Below are 12,753 nucleotides of genomic sequence, written 5' to 3'. Positions count from 1 at the left end.
TGAAAAAATAATAAACTAATTTTCAATGTTTCTTTAATTTAACTTAATCATGCTTGTTCTTCAGTTCTGCAGGTATCATAGAATTCTCTTATTTCATTGTTAAGTTTTGGTTGGAAACAAAAGGGTTAAATTCTTGAAAAAATGTTTCCCATTAGGATTTTTTTATCTGTGATTTAAGTACATACAGCCAGACAAGCTCCCCCATTGGTTAGGACTTCAGGAACTGAACTGAAAGCCTAACTTGTCACATCAACCATCAGCCTAACTAGGAATTGACAGCACGCTAGGCCTTCTGGAAGTCTTAGATTCATCACTGACTGCAAATATGAGAAAAGGCTTAACTGCATTTCAGTCAGAGGTTAGAAATGGAAAACAGTGAAGGCAGCTCTTACCAGAATTCCTTATTGAAGGAATGACAAGGTAAAGTATATGTAATGTGTCTGCTGCAAGCTTCAAACGCCTATGTTTAATCTAGAATGGCCAAAAAAGACGTGTGTGAATTTCTGTTAGCTCAGTGCTAAAATGCTACTAAAATCCCATAGAGACGCTAGCAGAAATTAACATTTTTTTCTTTGTTTTTAAGTGAGTTTTGACATTTATAGCCCAAAGGTGAAGACCATGGTTCACCACTTACATCCTCCCATTTTAAATTACAAAAATAAATGAATGAGAGCATAAAAAATATTACTAATTAAATCTGACCTTAATTTACATGCTTATAAATTGTTCACACAATGTAAAAGGGAAGCTGGCATTTTCAAAAAAGCTTTATATATATATAGCTTTCTGTATGGCTTTATTGGTGGCTGGTTTGTGTTTCCAAGCCTGAAGATGCCAATGGAAGGCACTAATGCTAAAGCCTCATACAATGTCGCTGCTTTTGATTCACCCATAAAAATCACAAAACACACTCACACACACAAAGAATGTAGGAGCCAAGGATTTGATTTGGTCACCATGGCAACGATTGTAGTGCTCCCAACGATTTAACACGGCTTCAGTGGGTGAGACACTGTACTGACACGCAGTTCATCCTGAGTCATGCCTGATTGTCACGCAAGCAGTGGAGGAGTCTGGAGGGATGATGGATGGATGGATGATGATGTCTAATTCAGTAGGAGGATCCCAAACTGCCCTCTATCTGTTCATGATGAATACCACACACTGTGACTCTCTACGAGGCTGAGTGAAGTTGTACTCCAACAACGCCCTATATGAGCTGCATCAGCCATCTTTAACTCTTAGAGCTTACTTTAACTTGTTTTATTACTGCTGTTTTACAATGTAATTTAAATGTAATCAAGTAATGATGTGATTAATTACATAGCTGGGAGTTACATTTACATTCAATTTACATTCTGTATCACCAGGTTTAAGTCTGCAATTCCAAATTCTTTCACTTTTGTCAATGACAAGTGCATGGCAAAACAAGACTGTACATACAAAAAACTCCAAACTACAGCATGTTTTTGTTACCGCTAGTGATAAACGCAGCTACAGAGGCTTAAAGGAATGTGAGGTGGGGGTTGGGGAATGAGCACAGTATCACAGTTTTGCCTCCAAAGGGCAAATCTTAATGCGAGCTGATTTAGTCTGCGCATACCAGGGAATGTGGAAAATTCTTTTCAGGCATTTTAGTATGAATTTCACTCCCTGTGCTGATAATTACTATCTAACCAAACACTTGTTATCTTTAATTCAGTTCTTTGGCCCTCCCTGCTAAGCACTTTTAATTAAACTATCACTGTGTTTAATAAGTTCACACAGACGCAAGGACACAAATCACCTCAGATAAGATAAGTGCCTGGCAGTTAAACACAAGATTCTGTCTAACATAACGTCTGCTGCAGGAGAACTCCAAGGTATTGCCAAGGAGTTTCAAAATCATCACTGATTATTTATTTATTTATGTATTTTTTGTCAGGGAGCCGCTTTCCAATACTGTGTTTAGTTATTTTGCCTTCTAGCAAAAGTGGTGAAAGCCAGTGTTAAAAGAGCAATGAATTAGCATCATAACACAAATCCTTAGCATTTCCAGCTTTTTCTAAGAGCTGCAGGTACACTTTTCTAATTAAGCTCCTGTTTTATCTCTCACCTCTTCTAAACTGAGAAGAGATCATCGCTGCACTTTAAAAAAGCATGGGCTGCAAGTCAAGTGGCCTTTCAAATGATCAGTAAATATGTATCATAGGGAGGCATGAGTCAGAACATACATATTTAGAGCATCATAGGGTAGGGGTCAGAAAGTAGGCAAATGGGGCAATCCAAAACATTTCCATTCCTCAGAAATCCAAAGACCAGACAAGACAATATCTTACCCAGATTAAACTACAAAACATCTAAAAACTAAGCCAAGGAAATCCTGTAAATACTTGGATCCAGAAATATGATTCATGATTGAGGTTGGCTAACACAAGTGTACATACGGGACAGCCTGAACTTACAGGACATAGCCACAGGTGCCACTAATGACCATTCTAATGAGCACATGTACAGACAGACCTGAGGGGGGCTTGAATCACTGTGCTTTTGCCCTCAGAGTGCCCTCTTGGTCTGTGTGTGTAATAAAGGTTACTCAATTACTTTAATGATAAGATACAACTACATATAATATAATATAATATAATATAATATAATATGCATCGATCAGGCATAACATTATGACCTCGTTTCTATGCTCATTGTCCATTTGATCAGCTCCACTTACTATATAGGTGCACTTTGTAGTTCTACAATTACAGACTGTAGTCCATCTGTTTCTCTGCATACATTGTTAGCCCCTTATTACCCTATTCTTCAGTGGTCAGGACCCCCATGGACCCTCACAGAGCAGGTACTATTTGGGTGGTGGATCATTCTCAGCACTGCAGTAACACTGATGTGGTGGTGTGTTAGTGTGTGTAGTGCTGGTCTGAGTGGATCAGACACAGCAGTGCTGCTGGAGTTTTTAAACACCTCAGTGTCACTGCTGGACTGAGACTAGTCCACCAACCAAAAATATCCAGCCAACAGTGTCCTGTGGGCAGCGTCCTGTGACCACTGATGAAAGACTAGTGGATGACCAACACAAACTGTGCAGCAGCAGATGAGCTATCGTCTCTGACTTTACATCTACAAGGTGGACTGACAAGGTAGGAGTGTCTAATAGAGTGGACAGTGAGTGGACACAGTGTTTAAAAATTCCAGCAGCACTGCTGTGTCTGATTCACTCGTACCAGCACAACACACACTAACACACCACCACCACATCAGTGTTACTGCAGTGCTGAGAATGATCCAGCACCCAAATAGTACCTGCTCTGTAAGTGTCCATGGGGGTCCTGACCACTGAAGTACAGGGTAAAAGGGGCTAACAAAGTATGCAGAGAAACAGATGGACTACAGTCTGTAACTGTAGAACTACAAAGTGCACCTATATAGTAAGTGGAGCTGATAAAATGGACAATGAGCATAGAAACAAGGAGGTGGTCATAATGTTATGCCTGACGGTGTGTATTTTATGTTACATTACCAAACATATTCAATAATGATCTGCACTCTGGGGTGGTCAGTCTATTGTTCTAAGAACACCAACAGCTTCTTTGTTTGATTTGTACCTTTTTGTTGTCTATTTCCTTTTCTCAGTAAGGGTTTCTTGGCAGACACATCCTTTCAGACTCATAATACTGAGTTGTCCTCTCACAGTGGAAGGATGGACAGAAATACCTGTGGATTTTTTCAGATCTAAAGGAAGAGTGAAGATGTTTTTTTTTCTTTCTCTCTCAGAGAAGAATGCTTTAAGTGCTGTTTATCTGATGGTGACATTTTTGGTGGTCTGCCAGGTCTTGCACTGTTGCTCAAGAGTTCCATTTTCTTTATATCTTTTGATGTTTTGAAATCCAGTTTTGGAACCTCTTGGTTTTACACTTATTTTCCTTTGATAATTGAAACAAATGAAATGTGGTCTGCACAGTACTTTATGTGGAGCTCTAAGTGAGTTATAACTCACTCCTTCCTAGCAGTTGGATAGCATAGTGGATAAGGCCTTCACCCTGAACACTGGAGCTTGGGGCTTAGTTGCCATCTCAGGCAAAGAAATCCTTTTGGAAGGCTTCTAACACTACATTTGGGTAGCTCTGAATCACTCTGGATAATAGTATCTGCCATGTCATGTAAATTGGGCATTAAGCTTGTTAAGGTTACCCTTCTCTTTTACCTTGAGCATTTGCCTCCTCAATGTATATACATTAGATGCAAACTGTTTCTGTTGTAAGAAAACCTTGTATCGCTGACATTCTGACTTAAAATATGCTCAGTTGTAATGCAAATGAATGGAACAACCTTTTATTCCAACAAAGTGCATTTAATTTGATTCTATTATGAAGGGTCTAATGGTCAGCTTGTGTTTTCAAATGGTATAAAAATAAAATAAAAACACAAAGAAACAGAATTTTTTGATTTATGAGCTTAGACTTACCTATCAAGAGAGTTTCTTTCACTGCTACTTCAGTCTCTGTCTGGAGGTCCACAGCACTGCACAGTTTAATGTTTTTCTAGATCCAGCACATTGACTCAACCTACAAGCCCCTTATCGTTCGTGAGTTGAATCTTGTGTGTTGGAACAAGGAAACATTAAACAGCGTAGTGCTGTGACTCTTCAGGACTGGGACAGAATCTGCTGTGCTAGAGGACAGGAGCATAAAGCTGTTTGATCCAGGGAACAGATCAAACAGGAGGAGCCCAAACCTCGTACAGTACTTTTAACATGAAGACTGACTGCTATTTGGTCTCACATCTCACACCTTTGAAGTGTGCTGATCTCTATTGGAATTCACATTCATCTTAACACAACTCCATCTGTCCAATGCATCTGTGCCATGTGCTTTGCAGAGATGCTATCATGATCAGAACAAATGCGGCCCCCTGTTTTATTTCAGCCGGTGCTTTCATCTGTGGCCGGCCTTATCTGTGCACTGAGAGGAGAATAGGAAGTGTTGTGACATTTATCTTACTGCTTATGCTTCCCTCCCTTATCTCCGCTAAAGACGAACGGCACTGTAAGTGTTTAGAACAGCAGGAAAAAAGATAATTCATAATGAGTTCGGAGCCGCTAGAGACAACAGCAAAAGAGGATTTTCATCATGACTACAGAACAAAGTGTTTGACTACAAGATTAAACAGGTGCCTGATTCCTGAAGGTGGATCCTGTTACAAATCAGAGATAATATCTCTTGCTTGTTTGCATCCAGACGTGCCCTAAGTCTGCTCTTCCTCTAATAATCAAAAAAAGGCCCATGGCAGAGGTCTCGCTATCAATCTGCCAAATAAAATCATCAAACATCTCTTTTGCATCACACTTTGTTCCTGTTTGCCCTCTTGCACAATGGCTGGAAAGTGTGAGCTAAAGGACAGTTGATACACTTGGCCAGGGATGGCTTCTAAGCACAGTTGACTCAATTCAGACAGCATGGGAACGGAACTGGGTTGTGCTGGATCTAGTTAGCTTAGCGAACACTAAGCCTCATATGCTTTCCATAACATGCAGCCAAGCACTGCTTTGAAGATTCCAAGAAACAATCTGATGCTATGAATAGAAAGCGAGTGAGAGAGCGAGAGAAGTTTTTGAGGGAGTACATCTGTGGCTAGGAACAGAGGAGAATTCTGGTTTGAGGGAGGTCATACTTCATCTTGAGATATTTATCATGTCGTCTCCATATTCAACACTGACACAACTGTAAAAATGCTACATTAATCTTTGCTTTTAAGCCCACCCACTGAACAGCTTCAGGGCGTTCAAGTTACCTGATACAAGGCTACATGTTTCGTATATATGACATCAAGCTCAAGTTACTTCAAGTTAAGGGCTTTGTGTGATTTATCTAGACCTCAGTAAATTAACCCCAACACATGCATAACTGATGAGATCCTGCAGACCAAACACCAAACACAAACTCATTCAACCAATCACTGTTGTTTCTGGCATTGGCATAGCAACAGTTATGCTGACTGATATGCTGCGTTCCAGCAACCAAAACTCTTTGACAAACATGGTTTTCTTCCGCTTCATTATTTATGGTGCTGGCGTCTCCAAAAGCAGCTCAAATTGACTTATGAATGCCTAACGCCTATGTTCAAAAGCACTCAATGCTCCTGAATAAGGAGGTGAAACCAGAGCCAGTTTAAGGCCACTTCCTGTTTCTCCTATTACATCAAAAACAAAACTGCTAAAGAGATTGAGGGACTGCTGGAGAGCATCCATGAGTGAGTCTTCAATGAAGAGGGGTGAATAGCAAAAAACAAAAAAATTAAACTTGTTTCTAACCTTTCCTGCGAAGTTTTACTTTAGGAAAGTTGAAGGATGTATTAAATAAAAAGGAACACATCTGTATTTTTCCTTTTTTTTTACAGCAAACATGTTTTGGGCAGTAGGACACTAGCATTACTGTTGCTGAGTGCTGATTGGTTGGTGAGATGATCAGCCCAGCTCACTGGCTGAGTGAAGCAGTTTGCACTCACTGATGTCATGAGTGTACATTTGCACCATTGTAAAGTCCTATAATTGTTCAAAGGCACTAAAAAGGCAACAGCAGTGATTAAATATTTTTGCACTTAAAGATGATCTGCTTGTTTGTAAGGTTTCGTTTTTGTGGTGCAACAGGGAGGATATTTGGTTTAAAAACACACACAACTCATGGGAAATGCTGTCCATGTCCAGTCAGCATCTTTAAAGTTCCTTTACTGTAGCAGATTGAGCCAGCTCCACTTTTCTGTTTGTTTAATGGTCTAAGGATGTTTAAGTGAGGTTAACTAAGCTGGCCACCTATGATAATGTAAAACTGCCAGATTGTTATCTACTGCAGACTATAACTCTGTCCTGGATTAAAAAGAATAGCTTGTAGCTGTAGCCTAGTTTTGTTGGTCTATCATGCTTATGTACTCTGTTAAAACTAAAAGCTTCTACTTCTTCTAAAAGAGTACTTCTGTGTTCTCTACGTAGGTCTAACTGGGGTTGCCAAGTGTCTGGTTTTATGCTGCATTGTGCGGTGCCTGGTTGGTTCTGCCAACTGGATGTTAAAATGTCTGGTTGAGTTCCACTCTAAAGGCATTTGATTTGTTTAAACTGAAAAAGTTCTGTAACAGCCCCGTCATTGTATTCCCCGTCTTTTTTGAGCATCTAAGTTGAAGTGAGTGTTAGTCCAAAGGGTCTGCAGTGTGTCCCCCAAAGCTGAAATGAAACCTACGTCACTGGTGTATAGTTTTGGTATGAAAAAATGTCAGAATATTTCACATTTGTCTGTCATTTATTATTTTTGCATTTAGTGTATAAAGGCCTTGTACTTGGTGCAAAACAGTTTCTAGTTTAGTGCCAGGAGAGCTTCCAATTATACTTGAGATTTTCCTGAGGGTTTCTGAACCTGATAGAGTTGAATTACTTTAGAAATTGATCAGTGACCTTTCTTGCAGGTGAAGTTTGCCATGAGTCATGCCATGGTTTCCTAGAATAAGAGAAACATCATGTTCCAGGTGTACTTCATGTGTTCTGATGATCAATAACGTATACTGAGAGAGCCAAGCCTCATGCCTCCCTGAAGCATAGCGGACGTTAAAGAAAAGGCACACTGGACAAAAAAGAAAGCATGTAACACGTAGCCATTAGCAGTGACTCAGGATGGTGAGCTAATGAAATGTGCAGCCAAACAAATTTCATGGCTGTCTATACAGAGAGAACAGCAGTAATGATGCACTTCAATAGGCTGCACAGCAAAATGCCATCAGTCATATCAAAGCCTCTGTCTCCTCTGCTTTGAATGGGGACTTATTTCCAAGCCAGCTTTTGCTGATGACTTCAGACGGATCCATTCACAGGTGCTTGTTGGCAATTTGTTTATTTGCACTTGTGTTCTCTATCCTTGAGCAAAGCTCTGAAATGTATGTGTGGGAGAAGCTTTAGAGATTAGCATGCTAGCCATGAGCTCTATGCAGTACATGAGGGAGGAGCTTTAGCGATTAGCATGCTAGCTCCAGTGGAGCTCCTTGGAGAGCTGAGGCTGGGCTGGAGATGGATGGCTGGCTGTTGAGTTGCTTGATTCGTGCTCGAGGGTCCCTAGTGGGGAGGGATTTTTTTTTTTGGTGTTCTGTGACTGGCAGCTGCAGCAGGGGCGGCAGATGGCCGGGCAGAGGTCCAGGGCGCGGGGGTGAGGGACCTGGTGTCACTCTGAGCGTCTGTGGCCCGTCTGGGCCACTGGCAGCAGGGAGAAGAAAACGGGCAGTGCCATCCACAGCTGAACAGTCTTTGCTACCCGTCATCATGGGCACTACTGAGGCATGTAGGATTGGGTTATTAGGCATGCACACCTGCGGCGGTAGAGTGGGACTGGACTGTGTGTTGTGTGTCTGCATGTGTAATGGACTGGCCAAAGCGTGTGGGAGATGTACTCTACCACCACACACCTGATACTTAATAGCCACAGCAGGGTTGCAAAAAAAACCCAAAAAAAAAACAAAAAACAAAATCAGAACATGCCCTCATCACTATATTACACTTAAAATCTAGTCGGGTGAGATGAGACCACATCACTTCCCTCCGAAGGCTGCTCCCACACACCTGTCAGCCAAAACTACACTCTCTGATCACAGGCTTGGCTCAAGGCTCCTCTCACTGGCCAGATCACACAGAATCTGTTATGGAATATCTTGAGTCAGCCTAATGGGAGACCAAGAGCTGGGTCAGAAATGTAGTCAAGTGTCTGTTTCATTGACTTCAAGTAAAGCAGCCTGAATATCAAACAGGAGAGGAAATCTGTAATACGTTGCAATCTTTAGAGTGTATGTGTTTCATTGCACTCGAAAGTCTGATATTTGTAAGTCGGCCCTGCTCTAGACTTCTGATCTAAATATGTTCTAGTGCTTCTACTCACAGAAAAACAAGGATGCCCTTAGAAAAGCTGTTTCTATAATAAATCATTCAATTTAATAATCGTCCATTCTAACATTTTTTAAAAAATGTCTGCATAATTTAATTGCTCAGATGCAAAGTCAGAGTGTTTTAATGTGAAATGGTGTAGCAGCATAGATTTCTTTACTATTCAAAATAAGTGACTTTTTAAAGGAAAATTTGATAATGGAAAAATTATGGTACACTTACAATTTTAATAATAATAATAATAATAATAATAATAATAATAATAATAATGAGCTAAGAAGTCTTCTCAAAACTTTCCATAAAACAATGTCTCAGGCATCAGGCAACATATTCATAATCGTTTCGTGTAATAACTTTCTGTGAGGCAGTTTTGAGTCTTTGTGGTCCAGTTCCCATCACCAACACTGTGAACAATTATGACTTGGTAAGTTTTTCTAGAATGGTGTGTTTCACATCAAAGCACTTTGAATTTGCTTATATCTTAATGAATGAATTATGCATAAATTTTCCATTTTTTCTTTATGTGTGTTATTTCAGTTTTTCATTACAGAAAACAACATATGTTTTTGTCATTTTTTGTGAATTGCAACTGGGAATTTCTGAACTTTTCTAGATGACTGTTCTGTTGTTTGTTTCTCTGTTGGAGGCAGTATTTTTAAGTTTTGAGTACATTGGGAAACAGCGCTGTTTCACATGTATGATAAGAAGGCGTACATGGCCAGTTTACAAGAACTGATAACCAACTGTTTTTGTCAGCTATTGTGAGTTTGTCCAGTAACATTTCTTTTTAATCAAATGTGGTAAATAAATCCCAGAGTTTGAATTAGATCTCGTTATCAAGTCATCTCCAAGATGGATGACACTCCATGTCCAGCAGGCTGTTCATAAAGGCCAGTTTCCCAGGCCCAGAGTAAGCTTAAGCCCAGACTAAAAAAAATTCCAAATGGTGATTCATCATTGACACCATAATTTACTCCAAGATTATGTTCAATCAAAGGCCGTAAAGTTTTTTTTTTCCTAGTGGACAAAATCCATGTACTGTTGTATGCAAACGTTTTGGCACCCCTGGTCAAATTATGCATTTTGTTGAATTTCTAAGTGAAATTATGTTAACACATCCTCTAGAGGGAGCTAAATTTAAGCTGTACTATGTAAGCTTTAAAAAAAACGAATCACCCTGTAAAGCCTGAAATAGCCATTTAAAAGTCAAAAGTGTGGTCAGATTTCATGGGAATGTTTTGGACCATGTGATACGTGTTTACATGTGAATATCACACACACAGGCTCAAAAGGAAGGTTTGACCTAAATGTTTAGTTCTCAAATGTAAAATCATTGTTTTACTGATGAAAATATGATGACCACAGTAGATCATTAACTCTTATCCTCAGAAGACACACCTTTGCCAAGTTTGACTGAGTTCTCTTTGAATACTCTTCACTAATCATCAGATTCATCTAATCAGGAAAGGGGGTACAAAATATTCTTTAACACGTTGCATGCAAATACACAGTTCCAAATTTCCAAAACTTACATAGTAAGACTTTTTATGTATTTTTAGTGCACAAATTCAGCAAATGAACAGTAATCATACATTAAAATGTTCAGTAGTAGAGGATGTGCATTTGTTTTGAATTAGAAAATCAACAAAAAGATGTAATTTGACTGAGGGTGATCAAATTCTTGCATACAACTATATGAATGCGTATCATTTCAGTCATGATAAAACTTCATAATCTCCAAAATGGAGAAGGAATAAAACATCCTTTACTTTACTACATGTCAGTAAAGTAATTTTGGATTGCTTCTATTGGTCCACTCATCAAATGTTTTCATATTGTAAAGCTGGTGTTTTCAAATGGTACAAAAAATAAAAACCAAAAAAGGAGTGAGATGGTTTTGACATGATGCTAATGTGTAAGAGTGCAGGCATGTGTATGACAGGCTCTTTAAACAGTGCATGATGATGGAACTCCTTTTTGCTTCTGAGCCTGGTGGCCTTTCGGCCTACCCTCATCCAGACGGAGTCCCGAGCGTCCGGCTGAGAGCACAGCGGCCCAGCACAAAGCAGAGCGATCAATATTTGAGCAGCTGCAGTGCCTCTCTTTCACTCCCTCTGCATCTCTCTCTCTCACTCGGTCCACACCTCCTTCACACTATCTATCCATCTCAGTGTGTCTGCCCAGGAGATGGATTGTGAGAGGGACAGAGAGAGTAGAGAGAGATAGAAAAAGAAACAGAGAGAGAGAGAGAGAGAGAGAGAGAGAGAGAGACTAGGAAAGAGAAGTGATATCTTTCCAGAGCCTCCCTTGATACATTATAGATGAACTCTCAGATCCACTCACAGAGACACTCGAACGGTATTATCGGCGGTATTAATTCATGCCATTGGCTCTACCTCTCTCTCTCTCCCTCTCCCTCTCTCTGTCTTTTCATCTTCAGATTGAGCTTTTCCACAGATGTTGGGCCTCCCGCCGACTCGGCGCTGAGTAATTGTCTTCCAAAGGGACGGATAAAAGCCAGATCGGGGGATTCGGTGGGTTTGTCAGCGCCCCGGTAAGGAGGGGGGCTGTGGGGTGGGTCCACCGTGACTTGAAAGTTGTGCTGCTAAACATCAGCTAATAAAAGAAACCATCGCTTCTTATTATGGCCTCGGCAAGATAAGTGGTGCCTCACTTCTCCTCGAAAATGAGTAAAATAAGTGATGGATGAGTCCTGTGTTTTATTTCAGGGAGAGAGAGAAGAAGAGGGAGAAAGAGAGAGAGCCACAACAGCACATCTCTGATCATTGCTTGTGCTTTCTAGACATACATCTCCTTGGGGAGGCGGCGGACAAATTGAAAGCTTTGAAATGACGCGTGTGTGAAATTAACCCTCCTCACACAGCTTCTGACACTTAAAGGCATGTGTTTTTTTCTTTACAGAGAAGCTTGTCCCTTTGATCAATCTGTGAAGTCACTTTTTGGTAGCACTAGCACACATGAGAATGCCTCAAAACAAACGCGGAAATGCTGAAATGAAGGAAAATGAATGGCGTTTGTGGCCAAGCGTCTTGAAAGCCGTGGGCTCATTCAGATCATCTATCATGAAAGAGCTGAGAAAAATCACACAATCATATTGTTTGACTGACAGACTAGAGTAGCGCCGCTGACAATAAGATAGCAGCGCAGAGACAGAGAGTGCAGCAGCAGAAGTTAGAGGAGTGTGAACTCGGGATGATTTGCTTTGGTGTGCTTGATTAAAGCTAAACACGAGGAGCTCTCTGGCTGTTTTAAAAAGGTCCTCCAGAGGTGCTCGCTTTCATCTAATCCTGATAAACAGAAAGATGTGGGAACATTCACGGGCCGAGTTTAAAGACGTGCTCTGCTTGCCTTGATCAGCGAGGCAGGAGCTTTCATTTCACGTTCGTGTAGGCCTTTCTGTGTGTGCGTGGTGATGGTGGAGTTGAAGGGGTTGATTCATTGTCGACACCCCCCACCACCACCACCACACATATGCCGAGTGTTGATTCAGTCATAGATGATGAGTAGCTGTTCATGCCAAATAATAATAGTAATGTTCTTCAACAAATAACAGAAGCAATGCACGTAATAATATGGCTTTAATAAGCTAATATGAATCTATGAGAAGCACTACACAGCTGCCTGCCATCAAACATCCAACAGAAAAGCCAACAAGTCAGCCAGGTTTGAAGGACAGAAGTCTTTTATACTGAGCCACTACCTCAGCACACTGTACCTGAATGTGTCTCTGGCCTTGTAGGCCAGCAGCCTGGATTCTATATGCAGTAAAGTAATGAACCCATTCAATATCTTCAGGTTTGGGAACACAAAGAGCAGCATTGTTATACTGT

This window comes from Colossoma macropomum, unplaced genomic scaffold (genome assembly GCF_904425465.1).
Source record: "Colossoma macropomum unplaced genomic scaffold, Colossoma_macropomum, whole genome shotgun sequence".
Taxonomy (NCBI): Eukaryota; Metazoa; Chordata; class Actinopteri; order Characiformes; family Serrasalmidae; genus Colossoma; species Colossoma macropomum.
The sequence above is the reverse complement of the archived record's forward strand: the minus strand, read 5'-3'. Positions refer to the sequence as shown.